Source organism: Nicotiana tomentosiformis, chromosome 7, assembly GCF_000390325.3.
Source record: "Nicotiana tomentosiformis chromosome 7, ASM39032v3, whole genome shotgun sequence".
Lineage (NCBI taxonomy): Eukaryota > Viridiplantae > Streptophyta > Magnoliopsida > Solanales > Solanaceae > Nicotiana > Nicotiana tomentosiformis.
Window position 1 is genome coordinate 7,847,040 of NC_090818.1, and position 7,795 is coordinate 7,854,834.

Below are 7,795 nucleotides of genomic sequence, written 5' to 3' on the forward strand. Positions count from 1 at the left end.
ATAATACAACGTTTGTCAACCCTTTCAAATTTAATCTATAGCAATACAAGTCAAAGGGATTCTATATTAGCAATAATACTCATGTTTTTGGTCACTTAGGCATTTTATCAAATACTTTATATGCGTAAAGTCTCATAGCCCTCATTAATGGTGTTTCTACACCTAACAACCCATTCTCTTGATCCTAGATAAATTTTAAAATCTCAAATTTCTTATAATCAATATCATTCTTCATCATCCATAAGATAAACAACACCCTTAATCAATAATCAACAATCAACAACCCAAACCTATAAGCATTCATAATTTTCTATTAAATCCATCAACTCATATCTCATGAACTTAGAGTCTATAATCATTAATCCAATGCTATAATCAATTAGAGGATGCAGATATTACCTTTTGACGTTCAATTCTCTTGAATTCGAGTTCTAGGGTTTCTTTTTCCAATCATGATGTCTTAATTAAATATTTAATGATTTGGAGGGTTTACTGATGTTAATAAGGTGTTGGAGAATTGAAATAACTTAGAATCATCATTAGAACTTACCTTAGATGAGGAGGGACCTTGGAGGAAGTTAGGTTCTTGAGAGCTTCCCTTTCTAGAGCAAGTTTTTGTGTTTTAGGGTGTGAGGGACGAGGTAGGGCTTATAAAACAGCTTCCTGGGTGCGCCCCCATACAGCTGAAGGCCCACCCGCGCACCTGAACACGCATCAAAGGCAATAGCACTACCACAAGTGCGCGGCCGCGTACGGGACCAGTTGGGCGCGCATACTGCACATTGTCAATTAAAATGCACATAACCTTTTGTACAAAGATCTGTTTTAGCTGCATAATATATCATTAGAAAAGTATTTCAAAGGGATACAACTTTCATGTTTTGAGTTTTCTCAAATTCCAAATAGTTTTTCACTAAATCAGGATGGAAGACAGACTTTTCATAAACTTAGTCGATTTTATCGAATCTTATGCACCTCACTCTCCGACTTGATTCTAAAACAACTATTTTCACCCATACTCATCCCGATAGGATTTCACATGTCTAAAATATCAAATTAATACTCATTTAATACATCCAAACCTAGTTTGAATTTATGGGGTATTACAAGTCCTATCAATCTATCACGGAAAAAACGAAAGTTCTTGAAAGAGAGGAACTAGGGGGTACATGCATAGGGTATAGAAATATTCCATCCTCATTCGGGTTTGGGGATGATAGCATATACGCATACCTTACCTCTATTCTGGAAAAATAGAGAGGTTGGATTAGTAACTTTACTCTTTTTATTTCTAATAAAATAAATTCTGATTACACTTATTCTTTTTTCTTTTTATTAGGGTCCAAATAGGGGTGAGCATAAAATCTAAAGTCAAAAAATCGGACCGAACCGAATTAATTCAATATTTCAGTTTTTGTTCTTTGGTATTAATCGGTATGAATTTTTTGGTATTTCGGTACAGTACTTAATATTGAATTTTCGACATTTCAATATATCGAAATATCAAAAAATTTGAGTAAACCTAAGTAGTAAAATTAAGCCCAAGTAATACTAACTCCAAGTCCGAACCTTAGGCCCTAGCCAGTAAAACTAAGCCAAGTCCAACCCAACTATTTAAAGTGAAAATGATCCTAGCTGACATGAAGAGCGGAATATCATTTCTATTGAAAGTTGATTATGGAATTATTACTCGACTATCTTTGATAGACTTCTTTTTACTTAATGGAGTGTAAAGATTCAATGCTCTGCTTATATAGCAAATCCAAATAATTTTTTGGGAAAAATCGAAGAGATTGGCTACACTAGTCTACGAACGAAATCAAGATTTATAAGCAAATCATTGTAACGAAACCGTATCAAAATTGTACAGAACCAAACAAGAAAATTATAACGACCCGGCCGGTCGTTTTGAGAATTTAAGTCCCGTCCGGTGGCATAAGGCCCTGAGCAGCTTCATATTATGTGTATTAACTTGCGTACGTTGTTGAATTCGTTTACCGGATGTTTTGGAATGATTTGGGACACTTAGTCCCTAAAATGGAAGCTTGAGTCTTAGGATTTTTACCGTAGTCAGAACTATGTGAAGACGACTCCGGAATGGAGTTTCGTCGGTTCCATTATCTCTGTTGGGTAATTTTGGGCTTAGGAGCATGTCCGGACTGTAAATCCGAGGTCTGTAGCTGATTTTGGCTTGAAATGGCGAAAGTCGAATTTTTGGAGATTTGGACCGGAAGTGAACTTTTTGATATCGGAGTCGGAATGAAATTCCGAGAGTTGGCACAGCTCCGTTATATTATTTGGGACTTTCCTGTAAAATTTGATGTCATTCCGGGTTGATTTGATAGGTTTCGGCTCGGGTTTTAGAAGTTGAAAGATTTAACAATTTATAAGTTCAATTCATGGTGTGATGAGTAGTTTCAACGTTAGTTGATGTAATTTTAGGGCTCGACTAAGTTTATATGGTGTTTTAGGATTTGTTGGTATGTTTGGTTGAGGTCCCGGGGGCCTCAGGTTAGTTTTGGGTGCTTAACGGATCAAAAGTTTGATTTGTGTTACTGCTAAGTCTTCAGGCTTCTAGTATTTTCGCACCTGCGTTGAAAAGACCGCAGGTGCGGGAGCGCACGTGCGGAGAGGGAAGCGCATAAGCGGAAAAGTGGAGGAGTGCCAGGGGTCGCAGGTGCGAGGAAAATTCCGCATCTGCTCTCCTCCAGGGGTCGCAGGTGCGAGGAAAATTCCGCATCTGCGATGCCCGCAGATGCTAAGATGAGGCGCAGGTGCAAGAAGAGTTGGACTTGACAGTCTCCGCAGGTGCAGAGAATTTGTGCGCATCAGCGGCTCCGCAGAAGCAGATTTTGGCACGCAGAAGCGAGAGGAAGCGCATGTGCGGTTTGGACGTGCGCACCTACGATCGCGCAGATGCGGCTAATTATGTCGTAGGTGTGGTCACGCCTGGGCAGAAAAGAGAAATTCGAGGGCTTGGTTTCATTCTTCATTTTTAGACTTGAGAACTCGGAATTTGGCGATTTTTCGAGGGATTTTCAGAGGAAGCTTTGGGGTAATGATTCCTAACTCGTTTTTGGTTGTATTCCATTAATCTATAGTTGTTTTCTCCATTTAGTTCGGATTTTTGGGGTTGAAATTGAGAAAAATTGGAAGAACTTCTTCAATAAAGATTTTGCGTTTTGAAAGGGGATTTGTGGTCAGATTTGAGTAATTCTTATATGGTTGGACTCGTGAGTGAATGGGTGTTCATATTTTGTGATTTTTACCCTATTCCGAGACGTGGGCCCGTGTTGACTTTTTAGGGCGAATTTCGAAATTTTTATTAAAATATTGATTTCATTGATTAGATAAGTCTATTATTGTTGTATTCATGTTATGCAATTGTGTTTGGCTAGATTTGGGACATTCGGAGCCGAATATTCGTGGAAAGGCATTGTGACCGATTGTTTGAGCTTGGTTCGAGGTAAGTATCTTGCCTAACCTTGTGTGGGGGACTTCCCCTTAGGATTCGAGTCTTCTATGTTGATTGAAGTCCGTGTACACGAGGTGACGAGTGCGTGCACGGACTTATTTGTGGAAAGTTGGCCTTTTAGGGTTCTTAGGTCCTTGTATTCATTGAATATGCAGTTGTTCTTGTTATGATTATATATCTTAATTAATATATTCACATCTACCTGCTTAATTAGAATAAATTGCTTCATGATCCACCATTATCGTTACTTTATTCATATGTGCCTTAATTGAAACTGTTATCTCTTTTATAGCCATGCTATCTTTTCATAACTGCTTATCTTTATTTGGAATTTATATTATTTCATCCTATAATTGTTCAGTCTTAATTGAGGTTATGATTATTTTTCCGTTGTTATCCTTAATTGAATTGTTGAATATCCTTCGTAATTTCCTCAACCTTAAAAGAAGTTTAGATATCTTACATCTTAGTCGACTTGTTTTATTTGACATTATTGGGTTCGTGTTAGCTTCCCTGTTGTTGAAGTGTATATTGTGGGATTCGTTGCTACACCTTAGCTTTCCCTTTGTTGAGTTGTTCGCTTTACGCCTAGCATTTCAGACTGTGGTTATTCCTTGTGATTTGGTCCCATATTTTTCCTGTGATTTAAAAGGTCTTGAGTTGATTTACTTGTCGTACTTTGTATTATTGCCATTGTTGTTGTTGTATTTGTTGCGGTGATGCATGAGGTTTCTGCCGTGCAGTTGTTATTATTATGATGCACGAGGTTTCTGCCGTGCGGTTTTTGTTTTGTGGTTGCATGAGGTTTCTGCCGTGCTATTGTTTCTATTGATATTTGCACATGCGGCGTGACAAGGTGGGATATATATATGTGTGGGTTTCGCATGTGGCAAGATAAGGTGGGAACATTATTATGCACGTGTGACGAGACAAGACGGGCATTTATGTTACTATTGCACACATGGCGAGACAAGGTGGGCTGTGTCAGGGATTGATTTGTGATGATTTGTGGCCTGGGGGCATTCTTGTTGTTGATATTTGTGAAGTGGTATACATACCTTTGTGAGTTTTATCTTGTGAAAGCTGTGAGAAAATATTCTACGTGCTGTCCGTTCTTTTTCCTTATGCTTATTTGCTGATATGGACTATGGTAGGACACTTGCACAAACATACACGTAGCTAAGCACTCTTATCAGATAAGAGGTGTTCTTGATATTGTTGAGCATAGATGCTCAGCCTTGTTTACTTGTCTTTTATGTGAGAATGGCTCTATTGGCACGTGAGTCGTCAGTGCGGTTATGAGATGTTATGAGGGCACAGGATGTTAATTGTAAAAGTTCAGGTATTGAGACCCGTGAGTTGTGATTTGTCAGAGGTTCGGTACCTCGTGGAGTTGTTGACTAAAACTTGATGTGAAAGCGGTTGTAGTTGCTGAGGTATTACTTGTCCTTGCTGCATTTTTGATATCGAATTTAGGTTGTGTTCCATTCACCTTTCTGTGTCATTTTCATGATATTCCGCTGATACTTGTTGTTGCCTTCCTTATTGCCATCACTGTATTATGAGCCATATTGCATAGTCTTTATGTGCCATCATACTTTTGTTGTTCATGCACTTATATCTGTTCAATTTATTAGACCAGTGGGTGTCTTGACTGTTCCTTATCACTACTCCACCCAGGTAAGTCTTGATACTTACTGGCACCGCTTTGGTGTGCTCATGCTACTCTTCTGCACATTTTTGTGCAGATCCAGGTACTTGTTCGTTAGCTAGCTGTGTGAACTGTTGCTGTGGAGACTCAAGGTAAACCTGTTGCTGCGTTCGCAGGCTTCGGAGTCACCTTCAACTTTTCTTTTTGCACTATTCATTCTTATTTCTGGAAAGTTGTATTTAGAAGTTTTCTAGCAAAGACTCTGTAGAGCTTATGACTTGTACTACCGGTTTTGGGAATTTTAAGAGATTCTATTTAAATAATGTTGTTTTAATTATTGTTAGGCTTACCTAGTCCCTAAGACTAGGTGCCATTACGATACCCAGACGGAGGAAAAATTGGGTCGTGACAAGTTGGTATCAGAGCTCTAGGTTCATAGGTGCTACGAGTCATAAGCGAGTTTGGTAGAGTCTTGCGGATCGGTACGGAAATGTCTGTACTTATCTTCGAGAGGCTACAGAACTAGTAGGATACCCTCACTTCTTTCATTCCTATCGTGTGAGCTTATTGATCTCGCAGTTTGAACTTTTATCATTCCATTCTCTCACAGATGGTGAGGACACGAGCTACAGTTATAGACGACGCTGCTCCTAGAGCAAGTATCACTAGAGGCAGAGGAAGAGGCCGACGAGGAGTAAGTGTCGCAGCCAGAGCACCCACCAGAGCAGCTGCTGAGGAGCTGCCAGTAGTTCCAATCAGGGAGTAGGTACCGGAGGCGCCTGTTATTACCCCCGAATTTTAGGAGACCTTAGCACAGTTCCTGAGTATGTTTGGTACATTGGCTCAGGCGGGGTTGATTCCGGTTGCACCATCTACTTCACAGACCGGGGGAGGAACCCAGACTCCCGCAGCCCACACCCAAGAGCAATGAGTTCATGTTGGGCAGGTTCTAGGTATCGTGGCGATATAGCCTGTGGTTCCAGTTCAGCCCATGGTCAGGGCAACAACATCTGAGGAAGAGCAACTTAGACTTGCAAGGTTCAAGAAATATGACCCTCCTATATTCAGTGGTTTGGCTTCAGGGAGTGCACAGGGTTTTCTGGAAGAGTGTCACCGCATTCCCCGTACTATGGGTATTGTGGAGACGAGCGGGGTTGATTTTACTACGTTCCAGCTCAGAGGAGCGGCTTACCAGTAGGTGCGAGCATATGAGTTGCGGAGCCCAGCCGAGTTAGCTTCACTTACATAGGTTCAATTTTCAGAGATGTTCCTGAGAGAGTTTGTACCTCAGTCCCTTCGAGATGCATGGCGTGCGGAGTTTGAGCAGCTGCGCCAGGGCACTATGTCAGTGTCATAGTATGCCGTGAGATTCAGTTATTTGGCCAGGCATGCGCCTGCTTTGGTCACCACAGTTAGAGAGCGTGTCCGCAGATTCATTGAGGGACTGAGGCATGATATTCGGTTCAACATGGCTCGGGAGTTAGATTCAGATGTTTCGTTTCAGCAGGTGGTAGGGATCGCTCGCCGAGTAGAGGGCATGTGGGACCAGGAGAGAGAAGACAGGTGAGGCCATGAGAGAGAGTACAGGCGAGATCAGGAGAGAAGGGATAGGGGTGAGGAGGCCTCGTAGATCGAAGAGATCTAATGGTCCTTATTTTGGAGGCAGGGTACGACAAGGTAGAGGTTTTATGGGTCAGCTAGTTCAGTTTGCACTTCACGCTTTGTACAGTGTTTTAGGTACTCATAGGTCTCAGAGTACCCATACCGCACAGTTCTCCCAACCACGTCAGCAGAGAGGTTACTTCGAGAGTGGAGATACCAGCCACAGGGTGAGAGATTGTCCTAGACTCCGGACAGGTGTGTCACAGTAGAGTATTCAGGCGAGTAGAGGGCGCCCAAGAGGGGAAGGCCCGACCCGTTGATGTGTTTCATATAGTAGGCTTGAGGCTACTACGCTAGATGATGTCATACATGTATGCTTTTGATTTGTTACAGAGGGGCACCATTCGTATTTTGATTCGGTTCTGCTTATCGGGGCGGGTTCCCCTATTTGTTGTCCCATCTATGGGTGAATTCATGACTTAGTATTATATTTAGGTGTTTACCCCTGTTGGGAGACTCTATGAGTGATAGCCGTGTCTATCATTTATTTCTATTAATTATTGAAAGTTACGAGACTATAAGTGAATTCATGTTGTCCATTATGGTAGGTTTGATGTGATTCCTGAGTAAATTTGGTTATAATTTGCGATTTGGTACTCTATCGGGGTGAGAATGTAGCAAGTGTTGAGATTTTATTGGCAGAATTGAGTTAATGGAAGATTTCCATTGGTATGATGTGTATTCGACTTGTGATTCAGAGTTGAGGGCGAAACCCTCGCGACTCCATATGATTTGATATGTTTGAGTCGGGCTGCGTGCCGTGGTGGAGGGTGATACCAGGATGAGATCCTTATGAATTGTTCATGTACTTTGATTTTTGCTTTTGAACTGATTCGCAGTAGGGTATTGTTAGAGAGTTGTGCCTGTCGGGCTTGTTTGATATTTATCTTATGTGTTTCTCTTTACATATTTAAATCAATTTCGTTATGTGCTTCTTGAGTTTTGGCTTGCGGGATGTGTGCCCGGTGGTGTCAGTTGTGAATTATTGATTCGGTTGTATAGTTATG